Genomic DNA, 24032 nt, shown 5'->3' with positions numbered 1-24032 from the left:
GATGTCAGCCTCCTGTACTTTTCTTACTCTTCTTACTTTTCTGTCCTCTGTTCTAGGGAAGAAAACCTCAGTTCCTTCCACTCTTAAATGGAGAGTCACTTAGCTCACTATGTCTCCTGCTGTCTCCAAAGTAGCTCTCTATGTCTCCAAAGTCAGATTGAGATACATCCTGGCCTATGCAAAGCCAATAATATGCTCAACTGAACAAATGGACTTGTTTTAGAAATCTTTCTGTATCCCTTACATAAGTCTCTAGCCAATTTCATTTCTTTTTCTTTTTCAGAACTTATCATTAAAAATGTTGTTTTTCTTGCAATAGATAAGGCCATTAGGCAAAATAATTCTTTATCTGAACTAAAAAGAAACTTAGATGCAGCCTTTACTCCTGTATTGTACCAAAAAGAATTCCAGTGAGAGGCAGGTCACATAGCTTCTCAAACTACTGAGTTTTATTTTATTTTTTTAAAGATTTTATTTAGGGGCGCCTGGGTGGCACAGCGGTTAAGCGTCTGCCTTCGGCTCAGGGCGTGATCCCGGCGTTATGGGATCGAGCCCCACATCGGGCTCCTCTGCTATGAGCCTGCTTCTTCCTCTCCCACTCCCCCTGCTTGTGTTCCCTCTCTCGCTGGCTGTCTCTATCTCTGTCAAATAAATAAATAAAATCTTAAAAAAAAAAAAAGATTTTATTTATTTATTTATTTATTTATTTATTTATTTGAGAGAGAGAAAGCATGAGTAGGGGGAGGGGCAGAGGGAGAAGGAGACTCCCCGATGAACAGGGAACCAGAGGTGGGGCTTGATAACAGGCAGGCATTTAACCAACTGGGCCACCCTTGCACCCCAATATACTCCTGAGTTTTAAAAACTCTTCTATATAACTCTTTTTTTTTTTTGAGGGTAGAGTGGGGCAGAGGGAGAGAGAGAATCTTAAGCAGGCTCCACCCTCAGGCAGGGCCTGGCTGTGGGGCTCCTCAGGGTTTAGGGTTTGGGGCTTGTCACCTGGAGTGTGACCTGGGGATGGATCTCACAACCCTGAGATGACCTAAGTCGAAATTAAGAGTCGGGTGTTTAACTGACTGAGCCACCCAGGTGCCCCACTTTTGTATAAGTCTTGTAGTCTATAAAACATGCCAAGTTTTCAAAGCAGACCATGTTTTTCATTAAGGCACCAAAGTCATGTAATCTCTTCAGTGTTTTAATTTAAACTGTGGTATCTTGATAGGGATCTCCTATTGATCATTGTGGTGCAATCATTACGTATACCTAAAAATCCCTATGTCAGATTTGTCACCAAGAGAAAAAAAAAAAGTTTACTTTGGTAACAGCTAGACCTCATTTTTCTTAGTTTGGTGGAGCTTTCTTCTGAAATAGCCAACAAGGTCCCATCTCTCTTCCTGAGGGTGGTAGGTTGAGCTCCATGTGGAGAATCAAGAAGACTGGGTTTATGTCATTAGACCTACCACTAGCTGTTTATGTCAGCTAAGTGCCATAACTGAACCCAATTCATTAATTGCTCCCTTATGGAAGGACGAATAAAGAAGAAAAGGGACTGTTCGAGAACAGTTGAGAAATGTAAAGAAAAATTTTTCTTATTAGATGTGCAAGCGGTGAAATGGCCCAATGAGTTCAAGATAATGCTGTAGGGGTTTTGAAGGAACCAATCAATGGTGAGGAAGGTGACAAGAATATAATCACATGCTGTCCTCACCAGTGGGATAGTACCTAACATATCAAGAAGAATAAACAGCAAGTATTTTAACAGGAGGATGAGAAGGAGCCTGTGATTTGAGCAAACCAATATTCTTATTTCTAAGGAAAACACCCTCCTAGGATAAACACAGCAGGCTTTTCATATACAGAATGGTTCAGCTGTTACATTAATGCAATTGTACCTTAATGAAAAGGATTTCATGCTGTGACTACAAAATGTGACTGGAAATCATTACAATAACATTAATAACAGTAAGGTAATAAAATGTCCAGGGCATGGATGGTCTTTAAAAAGTCATTACTAGCAGCAGTAACTCAGTGCTGTAATATGGCATTGTAAGGAATAGAGAAAGCAGGGAGATCACTACCTGGATGCGCAACATAAACCTCGGTGAAGGAGGCCCTGGGCTTTGTGGAGAAGCGGGAGAGAGATGGCTAAGATACCAGAAGATGTGGGGTGTTTGGATGGCTTAGGCAGTTAACCGTCTGCCTTTGGCTCAGGTCATGTTTCCAGGGTCCTAGGATCAAGCCCTGCATTGCGGGGAATGGGCTCAGTGGGGAATCTGCTTCTCCCTTTTCTTCTGCCCCTCACCCTGCTCATGCTCTCTCTCTCTCTCTCTCTCAAATAAATAAAATCTTTAAAAAAATAATAAATACCAGAAGATGAAGAAAACTGGAAATACTGCTAGCTAGGCAGGGAAGAACATCAGTGGCCACACATAAAAGAACACCTTAGCCGATACTTTGTGTTATTCTGACTCTGGTGTTGTATTTCTTTTTGGACATCATAAAATTGTAAAATCGATGATCAGACTTTTTCTAGTACCTTCTGAGGAGTTAGAGAATCCTTCAGAAATAGAAGACTGGAATTGGTAACTTAAGACAAAAAAATGAATAGAATATTGATTGGGCTGGAGATATGTGCAGGCCATTATTCACAAGTGAACTATGGATAATAATAATAGTAACTACCATTTATTGAGTACTTATTCTATATCAGGTACTGTATTATGCACTTTACAAATGGCACCTCATTTAATTTACAAAATAAGCAAGGTGAGTATTTTCTTATGTATATGAATAAAGGAAATTGAGATTAATTAGATGCATTCCAAAGACTAGAATCTGTAACATAAATGGGAAGTTTCAAGCAGGCATACTCATAAAGGAAAATTTAGTAAACTCTGAGACCAGAGATGATAACCATCTGGTGTTATCTACTTTGAGCTTTATAGCAGAGATTAAGTCTTGGGCCAAACTTGGGATTTTAGTGGAGAAATAATTATCAAAATCTTGTCCTCGTCTTGCTCCTTTTTCAAGCACTACTCATCAGTTGCTGATATTACTATGCTAAACAAATGAAAAGAACCTCAAATCTCATGGAGCTCACATTCTAGTGTGGGAAACATCATAAATAAGTACACAAATATTAAAGTAATTTCAGACAGTGATATCGCTATGAGAAAATTTGAAGATGAAATCAGGGAGGTTAACTTTAATTAGGGTGGTTTCCTGGGGAGGCAAATTTGAACCTTTTCTCAAATAATGTGAATAGGTCAGCAGTCTGAAGATCTGGCAGAAAAACATTTCAGATAAACAAAGTAAATATTTGGGAAATGATCTGATTGTCAAATATGGAAGTCCTAGACTATTTCAAGATTGCCAGTATTTTGGTAAATAAAAAGAGCTTGAGTTTGTCTTAATGTTTCCCCCAACTCTTTTACTATTTAGATACTCAGTGGTCCAGTCTGCTTCTAAGGTCCCACTATAAATATAGTTGGTGTCCTCTTGTGTGGAGGCCTCATGTGGCCTTTTCAACTTCTGTCTCAGCTCCTAAAGGAGAAATGCATTTTTCTAGCTGTAGTAATTGTTTATAAAGACATCTGCAATGATTCCTCCCATCTGTGTACAAGTGTTTCTTTACAAAAGTGACCTTACTACTTCCCTCATCAAGAAATAAAATCCTTTCCTCACAACCTTGAATCTGGCTGGCCTCGTGACATGCTTTACCAATAGAATGCAGTTGAAGTAACATTGTGGCTTGTGAATGTAGACTTCAAGAGCTTCTGCTCTTGTCCTCTTAGGACACTGCCATCCATATAAAAAAGTCCCAGCCAGTCTCCTCAAGAATAAGAAACTACATGGAGACAGTGGCCCAGTCAAAGCATCACCAACCACCAGACTTTTGAGTCAGGCCAGCTTTGATCATGCATCCCTAATGGCCTCATAATGCAATGAGTGACCATCAGCAGAATCTGTGAGATCAGCAGAAGAACCACCCGACTGAACCCACCTCAAATTTCTGACCCACAGAATTATGAGCAAATAAAATGGTTGTCATCTTGAGCCATTTAGTTTGTTATGCAGCAATAGATCATTAAGAAACTAACTAGGCTCCAAAGATCTTTCCTTTCAGCTTCATGTTACCTTGCTCTGACCTGAAGTTGCTGACTGAATGCTCCTTCAAGAGATCTCTTGAAAGGTGCCAGAATGCATTATACTAATCTTTCATGCCTTTTTCCAAGTACATCAATTCAAGTTATTTTAAGTATGTATATCAGCGGAAAGATTAATTCTACTTTTTTGATAGAGAAAGTATTCCTAAATTATTATTCTGAACCAACAGATATATGACACTGCTAAACCTGAGCAGATGGATTCAGAGCCCTTTCTCACTGTTCCAAACTTTAGTTTTCTTTTAGCACATGCCCTAAATTCCCATTTTAGGAAACTTTTATATATTATGCTACTCACCAAGTATAGCTATCTAGTGTCCTGAGCACTAGAATCTTGACTACTAATTGTCTGTTGATTCCTGGTGTGTCAGGTACCTACCATTACTAATCAAAGGGACAATTTTGATTTGGGATGTTATAAAGATATGATTGAGAATACTAGCACTCACATTAATAAAGGAATCATACATAGTTCTAGCATACTATGTAGCTCTGGCCTTAATTACTGCTTCCGCCAGTAAGCAGTAATTTGGATTACTAAGATTTGGAAGGATATGAAGACACTGGTTATGACATGTCTTTATGGTTTTCCATTGTTATGGCTACATTTGTTCCTTTTTGCTACTGAACAGATTCAGGCTGAATAATTCTTCAACTACAGAAGGATGCCTGCTGCAGTTCCTTTTAGGCACCTTTTTGTTGTTGTTGTTGTTACTATGATAGTTTCATAAGGATCTATGAAGTTTGATGAGTAATCAGTTTCTGACATGGGTGTTTACTGAAAACCTTCCTCTGCTACTCATAGTCCCACCATTCTATGGTTATTTGGTGTATCATTTAATCAATATTCTTTTTCTATTTTCCCATCAGCATCAACTGTGGTGAAAGTTATCCATTTGCTGACCCACTGGGATTTGTGTGGTTTATCCAAGCAGGCAGAGTATACCAGTCTCTCAAATAATAGACTGACCATATAATACCTCAGCCAGTTTCATTTTTAACTCCAGCTTTTCTGCATGGTGTCATGTCCCTTTTTGACCACCCTCTTTCTGTTCCTAAGTTTATGTTCCCTTTTAGACTGGGCACTCAACTTCCTGCTTATTAGAAAAACAGCTCTCAGTTTAGAGTAGAAACAAATGGTATTTCTTGAACTCAATCAGTTGTTGAGATTATGTTCTGGTCATTCGCTGCATTAAATATCTCAACGGTTCCAAGCTTTTTATTAAAGCTTTTTGCCCTTGACCGTAGAGTTGTAGTTCATACATAAAGAAGTCAGCTTATTTTTATTCTTTTCAATGGCATGGGTCACAAGAGGATATTCCTTTCAAAATACAGGATTGAGGAATATAAGATAATAAGTCAGGCTGTGTGAGGCATAAGTTGGAAATATATTGTATTATGCCATAAGAGGTAAATGAATTGATAGCATCCAAATAAATGACTCAATGTATTATTTTGCTATAATTTCAGGTCATACTACATTACTTGCAGTTTCTTGGCCATACCATGAAGTTTTATATCTCTGTACCTTGGCACATCCTGTTTTCATCTTCCTGGAATTCCTTTTTCTCTACCACTTTTGTCTATCTAGTCTATTAGCTCTTCCCAGTGAGGTAATACAGAGCATGTGCGCTTTCCTCACGCAGTGTTTCAGGTCGTACTGGTAAAGATCACCTTCATCAGATCCAGATCAGTTACTATGCTTTTTGTAAAGCCCTTTCTCTTCTAGGGACTTATTATTTACCTCTGTTCTTGTCCTTATTGTATTATATTATCACATTATTACTTTTGTCTGTCTCTGTCCCTTACTTTACTGTGAGCGTGACCATCCATCACATATTTGGCATCTGGAGGTGAGTTGTAAATGTGTGTTAAATGAACTGACGCTTACATTGCACTGTTCATGTGCCTTGACTTATCTAACCCCTAAACTTTTGAACTAATCAGCTATTCGTTTATTCCACCCATTCGTTTATTTATCTCATCTATCAGTTTTATCCATTTGCTTATCCAACTCCATTAGCCTATCCATCCATTCCATCTGTCCCATTCATCCATATCTATCCAGAAAATACTTAATATTGATTTTTAACACTGTTATTGGCACTAGAGATTAAAAATGAGAAATATGCGATTTCCGGTTTCAAGGGATTCATAAAGGCGAAGTGGAACGAGCTAAAAAATAAATCACTTTTCTATTTTTTGCAGTGATTAAAGTAAGAAGTTAAAGTAATAATAGCATTATTTTTAGTTAACTGCATATTTTTGTTTTCCAAAAATACAACAATTATTTGTTTGTAAGTGAAGTGGGATTTTACATTTTTCCTGGAATTGAGCAATTTTATGGCATAAGAGATAATATTAATGTTCTGGAAAAAATATAGATCTGCTTTTTCCATAATCCAGCAGACTTTTAAAGCAATAGTAGATAATGTGATGTCTTCTGATATAATGATTTTTATGATTTTTAATGCTCAATTACTACATAGAGACTGACTCCGTGTAAATAATAAAGCAAAATGTATGAGCATATTTTATTTATTTATTTTTATTATTTTTTAATTTAAATTTAATTAAGTAACATATAATATATTATTAGTTTCAGAGGTAGGGTTCAGTGATTCATCAGTCTTATATGATACCCAGTGCTTATATGAGCATATTTTAATGTTTATTGTTTTTAAAATGTTTTTTTTCAGCCAGAAATAGGTAACTATTCTATTTTAGGAAATGAAATTAAGCAATAAAATTTTAATATTAGATCCAAACAAGATTTTAAAATGTATTGCACACTGTAATTGAAAGAACAGAGAGGAAAGGCCAGCCTCCTTCCACAAGTGGGTAAAAGGACAAGGCCTTGGCTTTCTTACCACACTGGCCAAATGAAACCAGGAAGTGGAACAGAGACTAGGAGAGCATACTATGCATGAACACTGACCTTTAACATGGTGTCCCTACCTACTAGTAAAATTCAGCTCCTTCCCCAAAAAAAGATTCTGATTGATGAGATGAATAACTCCTCATCCCAGTGGTCAGTGTCAGCCCAGAGGTACTCAAGTGTTTTCTCAAGACTCACAGAGCTCCCATCTCAACCTTGAGCAGAATTCTATCTTCCCTATGTTCTGAGGTCAAAACATAAGGAGAGGATGAATGTTTGCATTTTGTAAAATGTTATTTTATCTGTGGATAAAATTATTGCTATGACTTAGGGTATTTGGAGGCTAAACAAAGAATGTGAAATAAAATTTTTCAAGCTTATTACACTATATTTTTATAGTTTAAATCAGATTATATTGTTCAACATTGAACGTAAGCATACTGATATTCTGCTGAACCTCTGGTAGATATTCTCATTGAGTTTCTTTTGCTAATAAATAAATTGCATCTAAAACTACAGTTAACTTGCTGTTTCCTCTAATATAATGTGCATGAACTTTAATGAAATTTATAGAAAATTATGTGTTTCAAGACTATAAATGGCAAATGATTTAATCATTTTTGTATCATTAAATAAATCTCAGTGAAAGAGAGAACAATTTAAATCTAAACAAATATGCCTCTAGTTTTACTACCAAAAGTTATCTAAAACCAACATGCAATATCTTATTTTAGTTTTTTAAAATTGTATTTTGAAAGACTTTGTATTTCCTGTTTTTGCCACCCATTGTTATCAACTGGAATAGATTTGATAATGGGGTTATTTCTGCTATTTTTGTGTACATAAAAATTCAAGCCTGCTGTAAATATATATTTGTAAAAAAAAAAAGATTTCAAAGCTGAAAAGGTACTTTAAAATATTTTATCTGAAAGCCTATTTTGGTGAAAGAAGAAGATAGAAAAATGAGAAAGTTTGCTACCATGAAAATAAATAATCAAATTATTTTTGTAATTGCTCTACTCTGTATTTACTCTAGAATTAAGAGACTAAATTAAAGCTAAGTCCAAATAGTCCAAATAGCTCAAAAATCCAATTATTTTTATATTTTTTAGCAAAGTAGAAAATAATGGCATACTGCTCTTTCCTTTGGCTTTCCATTACTAACTCTCATCTGGAAAGTTGCATAGCATAGTATGTTAATTAATTCTCAAGGCTTTAATATAAACTTCCTTATAAAATATGATCTATATACTAATCTTTTGACAATAAGTCAATGTAATATTCTTTAGGAAATGCAGAAATTAAAGGAATTAACAAAAGATATGCATATTTCATAGTTAAAAGCACATAATTTATATCAAAGTACTTTAGAAGATAGAAAGTGCCGTGCAAATGTAAAATAGTAATTTAAAAAATTTTTAATCTTACTTTTTCTGGTATTTTTCCCATTTATAGGGCTTCTTTATACCTTCATGCGATCCCTATTCCTAAACTTTTAGCCAATCCTATCATGCAGAGAATAAGGAAGAGATAGGGAACTAATAAGCATGGTATTAGGCACTTTAAATAGTTCATTTAATCTAAGAGCATGAAAAATCTTGTTGTTGGGTAGGCCAGATGTCTGTTTCTCTTGTGGCCATAAATGAAATGGGTCATGGTTGTTGTTCTGTTTGTGTCTGCTTTTGTCTTGATGTTGTTATTTCTGTTAGTTTCCTTGCTGCTACTTTAATGAACTTGAAACCTTTAAACAAAACAATAAGCTATCGTCTAATGATTGGACTGGAAGAGATGTTTAAGGATCCTCAGACCTGATCCATTCTTCATTGTAGAAATAAAGAATCTAAGGGCTACTGGGAAGAGCATTATAAAGACTAAATGCCACAAGCAATAGTTAACTTTTTCCTGTTCATTCTTAAACTACTTCTCTATTTAGCATCTGTAAGTGTTAGGACAGAAGTATGCCCGAGGTGCCATGATAGCATAAGGAGGGATACTTAACAGGTGTGTGTGAGAGAGAAAGAGAGACAGACAGAGACAGAGACTGAGAGTGACCTCAGCACCCCAGTGAACAACCAGGAGGGAAATGGGTGGGGAAAGGCTTCTGGAGTAATCTAGACAAAGATAAGAGAGAATGGCATGAAACTCAGAACGAAATGGCCTGTGGAAAGATATGCAAGTTCAGAGAATATAGGTGTGTGAAAATGAATGAAGAATTGGACTGATGTAAATGGCCAAAGGAAAAGCATCTCTGAAGTTTTTATTACTTCTAAAGAAAATATCGATATTATGAAGACTCGAGGTAAATTCTCAAGAGTTCTGAAAGTGTTTTTTTTTTAAGATTTTATTTATTTATTTGACAGAGAGAGAGATAGCGAGAGAGAGAGAGAGAGAGAGAGAGAGAGAGAGGGAGAGAGAGAGAACGAACAAGCAGGGGGAGCAGCAGGCAGAGGGAAAGGCAGGCTCCCCACTGAGCAAGGAGCCCAATGTGGGATTTGATCCCAGGACCCCGGGATCCTGACCTGAGCCGAAGGCAGATGTTTAACAGACTGAGCCACCCAAGCATCCTTGAAAGTGTTTATTTTAATGATCTTATATTTTGTCTAATTGTTCATCCTTCCCCCCATGTTTTTCTTTTTTCCCATGGCTACCAGGAAGCTTGATGCTTAATATTGTATTTAATTGAGGTGGCTTCTCTGAGACTTGTTTTTCTCATATAATTTTATCTTTTTTTTCCATTCCCTTCTCAGTTACTTGCTTTTCATTATTTTTCTCTTGTTTTAAGTGTCTTTAAAAATTATTTGTGCTTATTTATCGATGGCCTGGAAAAGTCCCTGATTTGGAAGAGAAGGGAACATCAGAGCAACCCTGCCTACTTCCCTACTCTGGCCAGGGCTGTCCCTGTATTGACCAATGGTTCCTTTTGTGAATGTGGAGAATAATTTTTTGGTGACAATAGACACAATTCAATGGCATAGCCATTTAATTAAAATGTCAAAGCTTAGATGCAAATAGCGAAAATGAAGACTGGTGGCTCAAGAAGAGAGTAATCTTTTATAACAAAAAGTATTTCCTTTATTTCTTCCAGTGATTCAAAGTTTAAATAGACTTCTTGTACTCCACATAAAATACATGGTTAAAGTTTCCAGGAAGGTATTTTTTGGAATTCTATTTTTTTAATTGATTCTAAAATTGGGATAATGTGCCACTCCCAAATTCCTAAACATAAATTATTTTTTTCAGATCTGTCATCACCTGATTTGTTAAAATTACTTTTTTTCTTTTGTCCATTGTGCTGCATGTATCACTGTAAGCCATATTCAATTCTCTTTGAAAGGAGGCAAGGTATAAAAAAACAGAAGAGTATTTATTAAGTACCCATCTTGCACCAAACAAGATTATAAAGATAAATGTTCATAGTCAATTAAGGAAGGCAACTATTTTTTGAAACTGTTATGGCAATGTTATGGACTGAATGTTTGTATCCTCCCACCAAGTCATATGTTGAAATCCTAACCCCCAGTGCAATGGTGTTAGGAGATGGGCCTTTGGGAGGTGATTAGGTCATGAGAATGGAGTCCTTGTAAAAGGGGCCCCAGAAAACTCTCCACCTCTTCTATCAGGTGAAACAGAGAGAGAAGACTGCCATCTATGAACCTGGAAGTGGGCTCTCACAAGACACCAAATCTGTTAGAACCTTGATTTTGGACTTAAAACCACCCTCCAGAACTGTGAGAAATAAATTTCTATTGTTTATAAGCCATAAAGTCTATGGTATTCTGTGAAAGTAGCCCAAACTGACTAAGACAGACATGGTGTGGGAACTACAAAAGTAGAATTCTCCTATGAAGTTGTCATAGAAAAGGAAACATTTGTGCTGGTTCTGGTCAGCAACAGGAAGTTTGCTCAGTGGTATCTGTGCTGAGAAGTGAGGATTGTGAATAAGGAATTTCATATGCACACATATAGGACCTTTAGAGACGAGCAACCTGGTCAGATACGCTGGACTAGTAGATATGGCAGGATCCTTTGTGATGGCAGAATCCAGAGTGAATGATCGACAGAAAGGTCTAGGGGTGGGGGTCAATATCTCTTCAAGGCAGGATACTACCTTTTCTTTATCCTTATATTTCCTATAGAACTTTATATAAAGGAGAATTAATAAGACCTACATACAACACAGTCTTCTTCACAAAGTAAATAAGTCCACAAAAAAAAAAAAACACACCCCAATCCATATCTAGATGCTGGAGATATTTATCACTGCAGTTACTTTAATACGATGTGCAAAAGAGACGGAAGGTTAGAGAAAATTGAGATGGGCTTGAAAGGGCAGGCTGACATCTATAATTCTTATTCTTTGATCTTTGCTTCTGGTCTTTGATGTTATAACAATTATTAAATAGCAGTTTGATAATGGTGAATACTGTAATTGGAAGACCTTGTAATTTTCCAATGGTGAACATTCAGTACAGCATTAAAGTGATTTTCAGCAATGTGCCCTGGATTAGGCTAGGGTATTTTCATTCAGCATCACATTATTTTCTGTTTATTATTGGTTATAATCAAGACAATGAACTTATATAGGCTGGAACAGCACAATTGCCCATATGCTATGGCTGTGTTAGTGGGCATGCTCTGTCTAGAGCTGAAGCATGGCCTCCTTGTTCATACTGGTTATTTTCATGACTGATTGTAAAGTATGTGGCTGGACTGACAATGTAACCAGTCACTCCAACCTGTTGTACAATAGTTACTTTGTACTTAACCCATATGGGTCAAAAATATTGCCAAGGTAAAACTTTGTCTAAAAATATAAGTTTTATAGGTTATCCATTTAGCTATCACTTCTCACTTCTGTCCTTGTTACTCTATTGCCTAAGCTATAAATCAAAGTTCTCACAATTACCACTGAATTTATCCTAGATGACCATGGCTACAATGAAAACATACTATTCTATGTAAGGAATAGACGTGTTTTTTTTAAGGGTTTCATGTAAAGATTTCAAATCCAATTTTTCCATTGCTTCCTTTAACAGACAAATGTTTCCACAGAAAATTTGTTAGCCCTAAGGAATAATAAAGTCACTCTTAAGGAAGCAGCACATCCTTTACAGTAACCATTTTAAAGGAAAATATCATTATGAATATATCCCTGAGAAAATAAAACAACTTTTCCGTATTACCACCACAGAATTCTTTTGTAGACAGAAGTTTCAAAGGCTGCCCATAAACTATAGAATAAAATCTAAATTTTTAGTATAATATCCTTGTATTAAATTACCAACTTCCTCTGCGCTATTCTTCCCTAAGAGATCTCTGCTCAAGTCTTACGTTTTTCTTGCCATTCTCTGAAGATATGCTGTGATCTTGCTTCAGGATCTTTGCATTCAAACTTCTCTCCCTCTATGCTTAGCAAGCTTCTATTCACTTTTTCCTCCACTTACTGCTATTTTTTGTGCTTACTCAACAACGTATGTCTATTACATTATTTAATTCTCATGAATATCATGTATGTGCCCATGGATTTAGTTGCACAGGTTCATTTTAAGAACAATAAGAAGAAAGAAAAACTGGAAAAAAAATCAGCATCTAATAATAAAATATTGATTAAATAAATAATATGATACATCTATATAATGGATACAATGCATCCATGAAAATGATTTTATAGAATATTTAATATTATGAGGGGATATTGACAAAATACTATAATTTTCAAAAGCAGGTTATAAAATACTATATATAAATAATCCTATTTTTAAATATAGAAATGCATAAAGGAATGAAAAGATATATGCTTAAAAAGAATATTAAACTAATTTAATATTGTCTTTTAGATGGTAGAATACCTGATAATCTTTATTTTTCTGTATTACTATTATTACTCTTATAGTCGGAGAGAATTTGTAGTTATTTTAAAAATCATCTATCTGTTTAGATATCTATTTCATCTAGATTGGTTATAGGCTCCTTTATATTATAGAGGTAGTTAACATATTAATTTATAGGTATATTTTATATTAATTAACATATTTATCTTTGTATATAAGGAATCTACCATAGTGACTGGTACAGAATAACCACTTAAATATTTGTTAGATGACCAGTACTATGGTGTTTGTCACTGCCAGTTTGTTGATTAAAACTCTTTACATGTGTGTGTAACTCCTTTTTTCCTTTCATCAGTGAACTATACATTATTTTACATATAAGACAAATTCGTTATTTATTATTGAAAGTTGGCCTACATTAATAACTTTTAGGAATTATTATATTCTGCTGCTTTAGGCTTTGGTGAAACACAAAGGTGGTTCTTATAGAGAAAATTTAGTATTTTTTAGAAATCAACTTTTACTTCATAACAAATCACCCCAAATTTAGGGACATAAAATAACTACTATTTCACATGGTTTTGTGGATTGGCTAGGATTTCTGGCCTGGGCAGACTTTAGCAAGGATCAGTTGGTAGTTTAATGGGGCTGAAAGATATAGAATGCTCTTACTACGTGTCTAGTGGTGGGTTGGATGTCAGCTGGAACACCAAGGCTGACTTGGCCACAGCTTCTCATTATCCTAATCAATCTAGGCTTTTTCACACAATAGTGGTCAAGGGGGTCCTAAGAGCAGCAAGACAGCTGCCTTAATGCATAAGCACTTTCAAGGCTCTGCTTGCTTCTTGTGTGTATGTCTCATTGGCCAGAGCAAGAGACATGGCCAAGAAGCCTGATTTCAAGGACTGAAGAAATAGACTCCACCACTTAATGGACAGAGCTGTAAAGTCACTTTGCAAAATGTTGTGTATATAAGGATGGGAAGAATTCGTTGCCAGTTTTGCAATCTATTGCAATTTGTAATAGTGATATTATTGGGATGATGGAAGATACGCTAGGTATATTAAATACACATTTCAGATTTGAATAAATAATATAGCTTTTGGTTTTTTTTAAATAAAAATAGAATGTTTACCCATGGTTTACCTTAGTTGCTCAATACATGTGGTTATTATTATGTACTGAAGGAAATTCATCCCCAGAGCATGAAACAATACTGTGAGTAGTCAGTGACTGAAATGTGAACTCCAAAATAGGGAATGGCAAGTGATAAGGTTGAAAATATAAACTAAAGCAAGGTGACAAAGGACTTTGATGTCAAAGTTAAGGAGCTTGGATTTTATCCTATAAACAGTATAGAACCTGGGAGGCTGTTAGGCAGAGGAATGGCAGTGAGATCAACTTTTGAAAAGCTTAATCTGAGGTGATATGAAGGGTGAATTGAAAGGGGGGTAATTTGAAGGCTGCTGTAATTTCCAGGCAAAAGAAGAAAAGGAGTCTGATGTTGGGGAATAGATACAGTTGGAGAAATTGTTAGGAAGTATAAAACTGCAAGGTTTTGTTTTTGTTTTTGTTTTTTAGATTGATTGCTGTGGTGATAAAGGTGAGGGAGATGTAAAGGAATAACACTTGGATTTAGTGTGCATTTCTGGGGAGTTGTTATTCCAACAATGGAAATGAATAGAGGGATGGAAGAGGAGATGAATTTAATTACGGAGTGTTGAGTTTTATCTAAAAAAAATTTGTTTAAGTTTTATTTACTGAAGAAATCTGTATGCCCACCATCGCTCTCAAACTTGCAACCATGAGATCAAGAGTCACATGCTCTTCTGATGGAGCCAGCAAGGCACCCCTAGTTTTAAATTCTTGAGGGGCCTTCAGGAGAATTTCAGTAGGCAATATGAGTCTACAGCTCAAGGGAATATCTAGGCTAAAATTACAGATGAAGGCAGTGATGTGCTGGTATGTGTTTAACAAGCAGCTCTGGGATGAGTGGGAGTCTTGATTTCTGGCATTTGCCAGTTTCTGTGATGTATACTCCCACCGTAGCCAATTTTGAGCAATCAATGTGATATGATATCACTGAGCATGGAGCTGGGAAGAAATTGGTATAAGCCCCTATTGTAAGCCGTTGGGAGTGGGCTTCAGAACACCACCAGTCATCAAAATATTTTGGGTCTAAGTATTATCTAAAATAAATCTAATTCTCAAAAATCCCAGCAAAAAAAGGTATTCTTCTTCTTTTTTTAATGAGTACATGGCTACTAATGTTAAAGCTCAATTCAAACCCAGCTCAGTTTAGCTCCAAAAACCACGCTTCAGAGTTAGTCCATGCATTTTTGGTAGTAATTCATCCAATTTTCTTATCTCTCTCTCTCTCTCTTTTTTTTTTTTTCTGCTTAGGAAGCCACACAAATTCTGTAGTTACATTTTATGTTGAAAAGTTATTGTGAAGTAAGTACATACTATATTGGAAATAAGGATAAACATTTCTGAACAGAATTTCAATTTTTGGCTCAGGGCCTGATTATTTCTATCAAACATATATATTAGGAATATTAATACATTACCCTTGTCTGCCTATATTCTTAGGTTGGGTTCTCCCCTGAAGCAAAGCCTGAGAATGATTTCTTGAAAAGGTGTTTTATTGAGAAAGTTCTTTCTAGGAGAGGAGTGACAGAAGGATTTATGTATGGTAGTCAAACAATGTTAGTGCTTTTCTTCTTCCAGAAAACTATATGTTGAATATGGGTTTTAAAAGAGAGAAAAAGAAAATAAAGAGCCTGTTTCCAATTACTTTAGGATTATATAACAATAAAAAACTCTGAATCCACACAATTTCTGTCCTGAACATTAGTATTACTACAAATTTTTGGCACTGTGCAAAAATTTTGGAAACCAAGCCTTATTCTTGGTAAATTGAAAGATATTAATAAATTTTTATTTCTCCTATTTCAAAGAGCTATTTGAGGGAAAAGGACACCATTGATAAGGGTTTTCTTTTCCTCTGACTGAATTTTTCCAAGCCCTTTTCATGGTCATAAATTGAGGAAAATTGGCTCACCTGCCTAAGGTCCCTGTAGAAAGGAACTGATCTTCAGCCACTTAGTAAACTCTGCAGATGAGGATGTTTCACTGAAAGATTGTAGAACAAAAATGCAAAGCTGTATATGCCTTATAGTTGGGTCCAGGCTAAGCAAAAATGTGAAAAAGACAATGTTTTTCTTTGGTGTTCCTGACCTCTCCTTTCATACCCCTTTTTCCATCCTTTTTTTTTTTTTTTAAAGATTTTATTTGTTTATTTGAGAGAGAGCAAGAACAGTGGGGAGGAGGCAGAGGGAGAAGGAGAAGCAGACTCCCTGATGAGCAGGAAGCCCATGATGAGGGGCTGGATCCCAGGACCCTGGGATCATGATCTGAGATGAAGGTAGACACTTAACAGACTGAGCCACCCAGGCACCCCTTGAGAAATAGTATAATAATATTCCAATTTCTTTTTGTGGAATTATTTTTCTGCTATTAAGTGAAAACTTGATGAGACTATAAAGCAAGGTACCTGCTGAGGAGTGGGCAGACAACACAAGAGTCAGACTCTTCCTGGTTCTTTGACTCTTCAATATTCAAGGATGTGGGGAAAACAATGGTTGGCTCCTCTTGTTCTATGAAGGCTCTCTGTCAAAATAATGGAACAGTTCCTATTCCTGAGACCACTACAGCTTCCTGGTTTTTGTCCTTTCTCATCTTGCCACTTCAGGCTTTTGCTTCCCTTCTGTGAGAACTTCCTTGTCTTCCAACACATTCTTTCTTGCTTAGGTTAGCCAGGGAGGCTTCTGTTGCTTAAACCAAACACCCACATCTGACTCAAGGTGTGAGGAGACATGATGGCTCTCGTGAAATACTTAGCATCTCTGGTTTGGTGTTTTCTCTCTCTCTTTTTTTTTTTCATGTGTGAAAAGGAAGTGGTCAGACTGCATGGTTTCTAATTTCCCTTCTAACTCTAAAAAGAAATAAATATATAAGGCTAACTCTCCTTAGAAGTCTTTAGTAATTCTGAGCATTTGCCCATTCCTCAGTGAAAAGGTTGGGGGCTAATGCACTTTCCCATTAACTATGACTTCTAATTTGGTTTCTTAGCATGCCTTCAGCCTCTAGGCCTTGGAGTCCATTTAAGGTCATTTAAGTAGAGGCCACATCTGTGGTATCTGAATTATCTGGCTAAGCATCTTAAACTCACTGGGTATTTGCCAACCATATGCCAGATCAGGGTCTGTCAGAATGGCCTCATTTTGAAAGACTATTTAAATGCAAGAGAAATTATATCTGAGAGAAAGGAAAACATGGGCCAAGAGCCCAAGGAACTGGCACAGCTGGGTATCATTAACAATAATCAAACCTTACCTAGTATAAAAAGCAACAGGAAGTGAGATGGGGCAGTGTGTGTATGTATGTGTTGGCATGAGTATGTATGTATTTATGTGTATGTTTATAGGTACGTATGTATCTTTGTAGGAGAGTAAGTGTGTAACATTTTTAAAAATGTGTTTCCTCTGCCTGCTTTTCCCCCTCACTCCTAACTTGAATCTCTGTACTGTGTCCCAGTGGGAGTGCTTGATGTATTGAAATCATCTTAGAATTTCACAGTCTTTGAGGCAGTGACTTTGATGCTAGAGACCCAGAAGAGGGTTAAATAATTACTTTATTAACAGGGGGGAAAAGTGCAAATACTAAACAGTTGCTGGAGAATCTAAGATGTTTGAAGAACAGATCCGTATCGGTTTTCTCCAGTTATTACGTGTTTTATAATGATATATCTTCTAATTACAAAATAATACCTTTATTTAGAAAATAATAACTTGAAAAATAAATGAAGTATATATATAAAGGAGCAAACAAATATTACCTATGCTCTTACCACCCAGAGGTATCCATTATTAATATTTTTGTATATATATTTTCAGTTGCAGAAGATGGTCTTTAATTAAATAATCCAAATTTGGGATATACTGAGCCTAGTTTGGAAATTTTTCCAGTTCTGAACATGCGTTTGGTCATCAATTTGCTTAATAGACTACTTGGAACAAGAGTTCCCTTAGCAACTCTTAATTTTTTACAAATAGACTTTAAAAATAGTTGTCCTGCGGATTTTCTTTTTGAAGTTTAAAAGTATTTTACTCTTGCTCCTCCCCAGCCTCACTCCCTTTAACTCACTGTACTGTACCATCCTCTGCTCACTCCAAGTGTAAGCCAAAAGCCCCTCAACTACACAAATCCATATTATATGTCTAAGTAGGAAGAGATAGTCAATAATTATAACTGAACACATGTGGCGGGTACCACACCTAAGGCTTTTTATGTGTCATCTCATTTAATCCTCACAAAGCCTTATGATGAACATACTACTAAAACACTTATTTTATTGATCAGGAAACTAAATATCAGAGACATTACGTGACTTCCTCAAGATGGCCATAAGCTAGTTTCTGGTGAAGCCAACATTTCAGCTCAGGTCTATCCGATCTCAAAGCTACTATGATACTGCAGCATACGAGACCAAAGAAAAGGCATGCCTAGACAAGAGTCTGTGTTTTGTGCTCTTGATGCCCAGCTAGTAGGAGGCCTTTTTGCAAATAGTGTCTGATGAGAAGAAAAGTATCCATGAAAGGCTTTCTCTATTAAGGTAAGTGGGATGGTTTGAACATTATGATGTTCATAGGGAATATTGGCCTCTAGAACATCAAAGCTAGCATCTAGAGCTATGCTAATTATAGTATGATCTCATTAATTCCTTCAATTTACAGATAAAAAACTGAGGCCTAAAGAGGTGAGGTTACAATTTCTTGGCATAATAAAGTATGGCTAGAACCTGGGTCTCTGATTCTCTCAACCTACAGCTTTCTATCACACCAGAGCCTTTTTGTTTCATAATGTAGTCGAAACCGATGAAACAAAATGGCTTTATTTATTTTTTTCTTCCAAGATTTTAATTCAAGTTAGTTAATACATAGTGTAGTATCAGTTGCAGGAGTAGAATTTAGTGATTCATCACTTACATATAACACCCAGTGCTCATCACAACAAGTGCCCTCCTTAATGCCCATCACCCATTTAACCCATCCCCCTACCCACTGCCCCTCCAGTAACCCTCAGTCTGTTCTCTTAGCTGTAGAGTCTTATGGTTTGCCTCCCTCCCTGTTTTTATCTTATTTTATTTTTCCTTCCCTTCCCCTATACTCATCTGTTTTGTTTCTTAAATTCCACATATGAGTGAGATCATATGGTATTTGTCTTTCTCTGACTTATTTCACTGAGCATAATACACTCTAGCCCCATCCCCATTGTTGCTATTGGCAATATTTCATTCTTTTTGATGGCCAAGTAATATTCCATTGTATCTATATAGCACATCTTCTCAGTCAATGGACATTTGGGCTTTCATCAGTCAATGGACATTTGGGCTTTTGCCATAATTTGGCTGTTATTGATAGTGCTACTATAAACATTGAGATGCATGTTCCCCTTTGAATCAGTATTTTTGTATCCTTTAGATAAATACCTAGTAGTGCAATTGCTGGGTCATAGGGTAGTTCTATTTTTAGCTTTTTGAAGAACTTCCTGTTTTCCAGAGTGGCTGTACCAGGAGACAAAATGATTTTAAATGGACTTTAGAAGGTATTGGTTTTCTATCTGCTAGATGAAATTCTCTAGGCTCAAATTTTTTTAGGCCAAGACCACATAGTGACTAATGTTTACTTTCAAGGTTTTGTATCTTTCTGGTATTTTATCAACAGAAGCACATGAGATTCAACCAATTCATATCACTAAGTTTTAAAATTCCCATGTGAAAAAAAACTTAAAAAATAAATAAAATAAAATTCCCATGTGAAACTTCTTCTGCACCATCTGTCCCATGTGTCATTTTAATTTATATGAAATCATTTAAGGCAGAAGTTGTGCCTGAAATGGTTTCATATTACAATGTGCATTCTTTTTTCCCTATTTGGCTCTTTGTTTTAATTGTTTAAGTGGAAAAATACATTAAAAACAAATAATAACTAAATGAAACTACGCTGTAAAACACAGTCCCTTCATGAAGTTTAATCAAACAGTGTAGAAAATAAAAGGATAAATTGATCCATATAGATTTATATCTGTTTGAATTCCTATGACTTGATCTCTAATAAACTTATGTTAGAAGAGTCCATTCTGAAGTTTTCCATCATGAATTCAGTGCTTTCCTTCAACCCAGAACTCAAGGCCTTATTTAAGCCACTTTACCTTCAGTTTTAAAGGTGTTTGTCTTTCCCATTGGCTTTGACCTTAAACTCAATCTTGGGCCTGAGTTTGACTACTTGAAACAATTAAGATGCAGAAATAAAATCAGCCTTTCTCATTAGGATACAAATGATGAGAACAGAATGTCCATTTAGTTTTATTCTGATAAAGTGATCTGGAATTCCCAGAAGATTGAATAAGAATAGATAATGAGGGCAGGCGTTATCACATTAGCAGACTTATGAAGTAATTTTGTCATTTGACTAAGTATGTTTTGGAAAACTAAATTCTGTCAGCACCACACCCAGGACATTTACTATAGCATGCATTTCTTATAAGCATATATATTTTTTCTATATTGATGCTTTTTTTTTTTTTGAGTTTGCTAAAGCCTTGGGTGTGTTCAATGAAATACAGAGAAGAAAGATGTCTAAATGCTGGGTGACAAATGAGAGTGATAGATCCCTATAATTTATACATCTAGGTCTATCATCCTTGAGAAGAAAAGCATAGTTTATGATTAAGGAGTGAGCTACTTTTATAAATCTCTTTCATTTAAGAATGTTTATAAGTTAAACAATTTCATTTATATTTAGGCATATATGGACATTTGTACTTCTTTTAAAATTGAAATATATTTGACATATAACATTATGTAAATGTAAGGTGTTCAAAATGTTAATTTGATACATTAATATATCATAATATGCCATTGTAGCAATAATTAGCACCTCTATCATGTTACATAATTATTATTTCTTTTTAATGGCTATAATAATTTGCTAAGTCTCTTAGCAAGTTTGATGATTATAATACAATATTACTGTCCATATTCACTTTACTCTGCATTAGATCTCTAGGGCTTATTTACTACTCGTTGCAAGTTTGTACCCTTAAACAACATGTGTCCTATCCCCCAATCCTTCCTGGTAACCACCATTTTAATCTCTGTTTTTATAAGTTTACCTTTTAGATTCCACTAAATATCATACAGTTTTTGTCTTTTTCTGTCTGATTTATCTCACTTAGTATAATATACTCAAGTTTCATCTATGTTGTTGGAAATGTCAGGATTATATATACATATATAATTTATAAATGATATGAAATATATTCTTTTACATATACAAAATATTTTATGTATATGTATGTGTGTGTGCATATGTATACATATGCATATATACGTGTGCACATATATACATATGCACACACATCTTTATCCGTTCATCCATAGATGGCCACTTAGGTTGTTTTCATATCTTGACTATTATGAATAATGTTGCAATAAACATGGGAGTGCATATGTATCTTTGATATCCTGTTTACACTTCCTTTGGATATATACCCAGAAATGGAATTCCTGTATCAAAAGGTAGGTCTATTTTAATTTTTTGAGGAATTCTTTATTGTTTTCCATAGTGGTTGAACCATTTGCATTCCTACCAGCAGTGTACAAGTGTTCCTTTTTCACCACATCCTCACCAACACTTGTTACCTCTTGTCTTCTTGATGATAGCCATTCTAATAGGTGTGAGATGATTCCTCATTGTGCTTTTGATTTACATTTCCCTGATGTTTAGTGATGTTGAGCATCTTTTTATATACCTGTTGGCCATTTGGATATCTTTGAAAAATGTCTGTTTAATTCCTCTGCCTATTTTAAAGTCATATTGTTGTGTTTTGTTGTTGTTGTTGTTGTTGAGTTGAATAAGTTCGTACATTTTCATATTCACTAATTATACAGCATTCAGAAATATCCTATGTCCTTATAATATACCTTTGGCACATAACATAAAGAAAATTGGTAGCTTTTATGCATACAGAAATCCTTTTCTCAATTCCCTGACAGTGGCAAAGGCTGAGGGGAAAAGAAGAGTTTCCACATTTTTTAGTGACAAGTCCTGTTCTATAATGTTGGGTGATGAAATCCTATGTGGGGCTTAGATTCATTTACTGTCAAATATTTACTAAATGTCTACTATATACCAGGCACTGAGCTAGGTTCTGGATACACAGTGGTGAATGAGATATCTATTACCTCTGCTTGTTGATGCTTTCTGTCCCATGGACAAGACAGAAAAGATAAATAACCATGAATTGTGAAAATGCTTTAAAAGAAACAAACATAGGGAGTATGTGGGGTAAAGATGATGGGCAAGAAAGGCCTCTATGAAGAGATGACATTTAAATAGAATACATGGGGGCACCTGGGTGGCTCAGTGGGTTAAGCATCCGACTCATGGTTTCAGTTTAGGTCATAATCTTGCAGTCGTAGGATCAAGCCCCACATCAGGCTCTGTGCTCAGCTTGGACTCTGCTTCAGATTCTCTCTCCTGCTCACTATATCTCTCTGCTCACTATCTCTCTCCTGCTCACTATCTTTCATAAATAAATAAATAAATAAATAAACAAAATCTTTAAAAATAAATAGATAAATAGAATACATGAGGAAGTGGCGTAGGGGTGAGGTGGTGGTTTTGGTTACTATCATTTATTGAGCTACAGGCCTGGGCTAAATTTTTTAATATATTGTTTAACAACTCTGTAATATGATGCCCACATTACAGATGAATATACCAAGGCCTTAGTTACCAAGGTTACAAAGCCAGTCAGAAGAGGAGGGGAAATGGGGAGAGGGGGACATAATCCTGGGTCTGACTCCAGAGTTCATTGCCTTTGAAGCTATAATTCCATTTCTAGTAAAACTATCATAAAGGAATAACCAGAAATTAAATTACAAATTTAAGTAAAAGAATGACTCTCTCAATTGTCTGTTTATCAAATTTCTGCTAATCTTTCATTTTGGGAATGAGGCGTGATTTCAGATTGAGTTCCAGGCGCATTTAATAACACTTTATTTTCCATTTTTAAATGATATACGTGTAAGAGGCTATAAAATAGGTAACCATAAAAAATCGTAGAAACGTCAGATTTTATCAGGTTGTACTTGGAGAAAGGCAAAGATATAGAGTGGGAAGGGAACATATAAAATGAAAGGGCAAGAAATAACCACAGAGGAGATGGGTTTTGAGTAATGAGAGAAAGTCTTCCATGTTAGAGGTTAGCCTGAAAGATATGATTTTCTCCCTGCTACCTAAAGCTAGTGAGATCTCCAGAGTAACCCCAAATACAATTACAGAAGGCACTCTTGGATATTTTTCAGGAAGCTTGAACAAGGAATATTAACATACAATGAGCACATCTCCAACATTTCCTTAATTCCATGGATTTATACAAAATATAAATTACCTATTTATACAAAATAGGTAGAAACAGAAAACCTAGAGCAACAGAAAATATATTTGATGAAATCTATGTAGCTGGGTTTGAAAGTTATTATACTTCAATTTTTAAAAATTTTTTGATGAATTTATTTATTTGAGAGTGAGTGAGAGAAAGAAAGAGAGCATGAGCATGAGAGTAGGACAAGGTGCAGAGGGAGAGGGAGAAAAATAGGGAGAAGCAGACTCCCCGCTGAACAGGGACTCAGGATCATGATCTAAGCCTAAGGCAGACGCTTAACTGACTGAGCCACCTAGGCACCCTAAAAATTGTGCCTTTAATGACTGACTATTAAATAAAACAAGCAGAGAAAATAAAAACTCTTGATTGATTAGAATATTTATATCCTGATCTCAAGTGGGTTTGGACCCACCTAGATTATGGTCCTGAAGAAGCTAAGTAAGGAAAGAACATGCCAGAAAAATTACCCAAAACTTCAAAACTTGAAATAATGCATGTGCATGCACACATACACAAACATACATACACAATGGGCAAAATGTTTTTCAATATAAACAGGGGCAAAGGCCACTCACGGATTGTGTAGGGAATGTACATATTTCATCACAATGCTTACTGTCGATTGAAGGCCCACACTTTGAG

General features: G+C 35.7%; 1 protein-coding gene across 16 annotated transcripts in view; it reads left to right on the top strand.

Annotated features, from left to right (window-relative positions):
* Positions 1 to 24032, top strand: part of LOC105238883 — a 196047-nt gene that overhangs the window by 70989 nt on the left and 101026 nt on the right. Inside the window, exon 5 of one of the 16 annotated variants that reach the window (XR_004621025.1) lies at positions 10665 to 12621. The exons of 14 other annotated variants lie outside the window; for them this stretch is intronic. The gene's annotated coding sequence lies outside the window, so the exon portion shown is untranslated. Of the gene's footprint in view, positions 1 to 9444; positions 9477 to 10664; positions 12622 to 24032 lie in introns of those variants that run through there. One more of the 16 variants, XR_004621026.1, reaches the window with a different exon arrangement.

Source organism: Ailuropoda melanoleuca, chromosome 15 (assembly GCF_002007445.2).
Source record: "Ailuropoda melanoleuca isolate Jingjing chromosome 15, ASM200744v2, whole genome shotgun sequence".
In the NCBI taxonomy this organism is placed as follows: Eukaryota; Metazoa; Chordata; class Mammalia; order Carnivora; family Ursidae; genus Ailuropoda; species Ailuropoda melanoleuca.
Note: the sequence above shows the minus strand (reverse complement) of the source record. Positions and strands in the feature narration are given on the sequence as shown.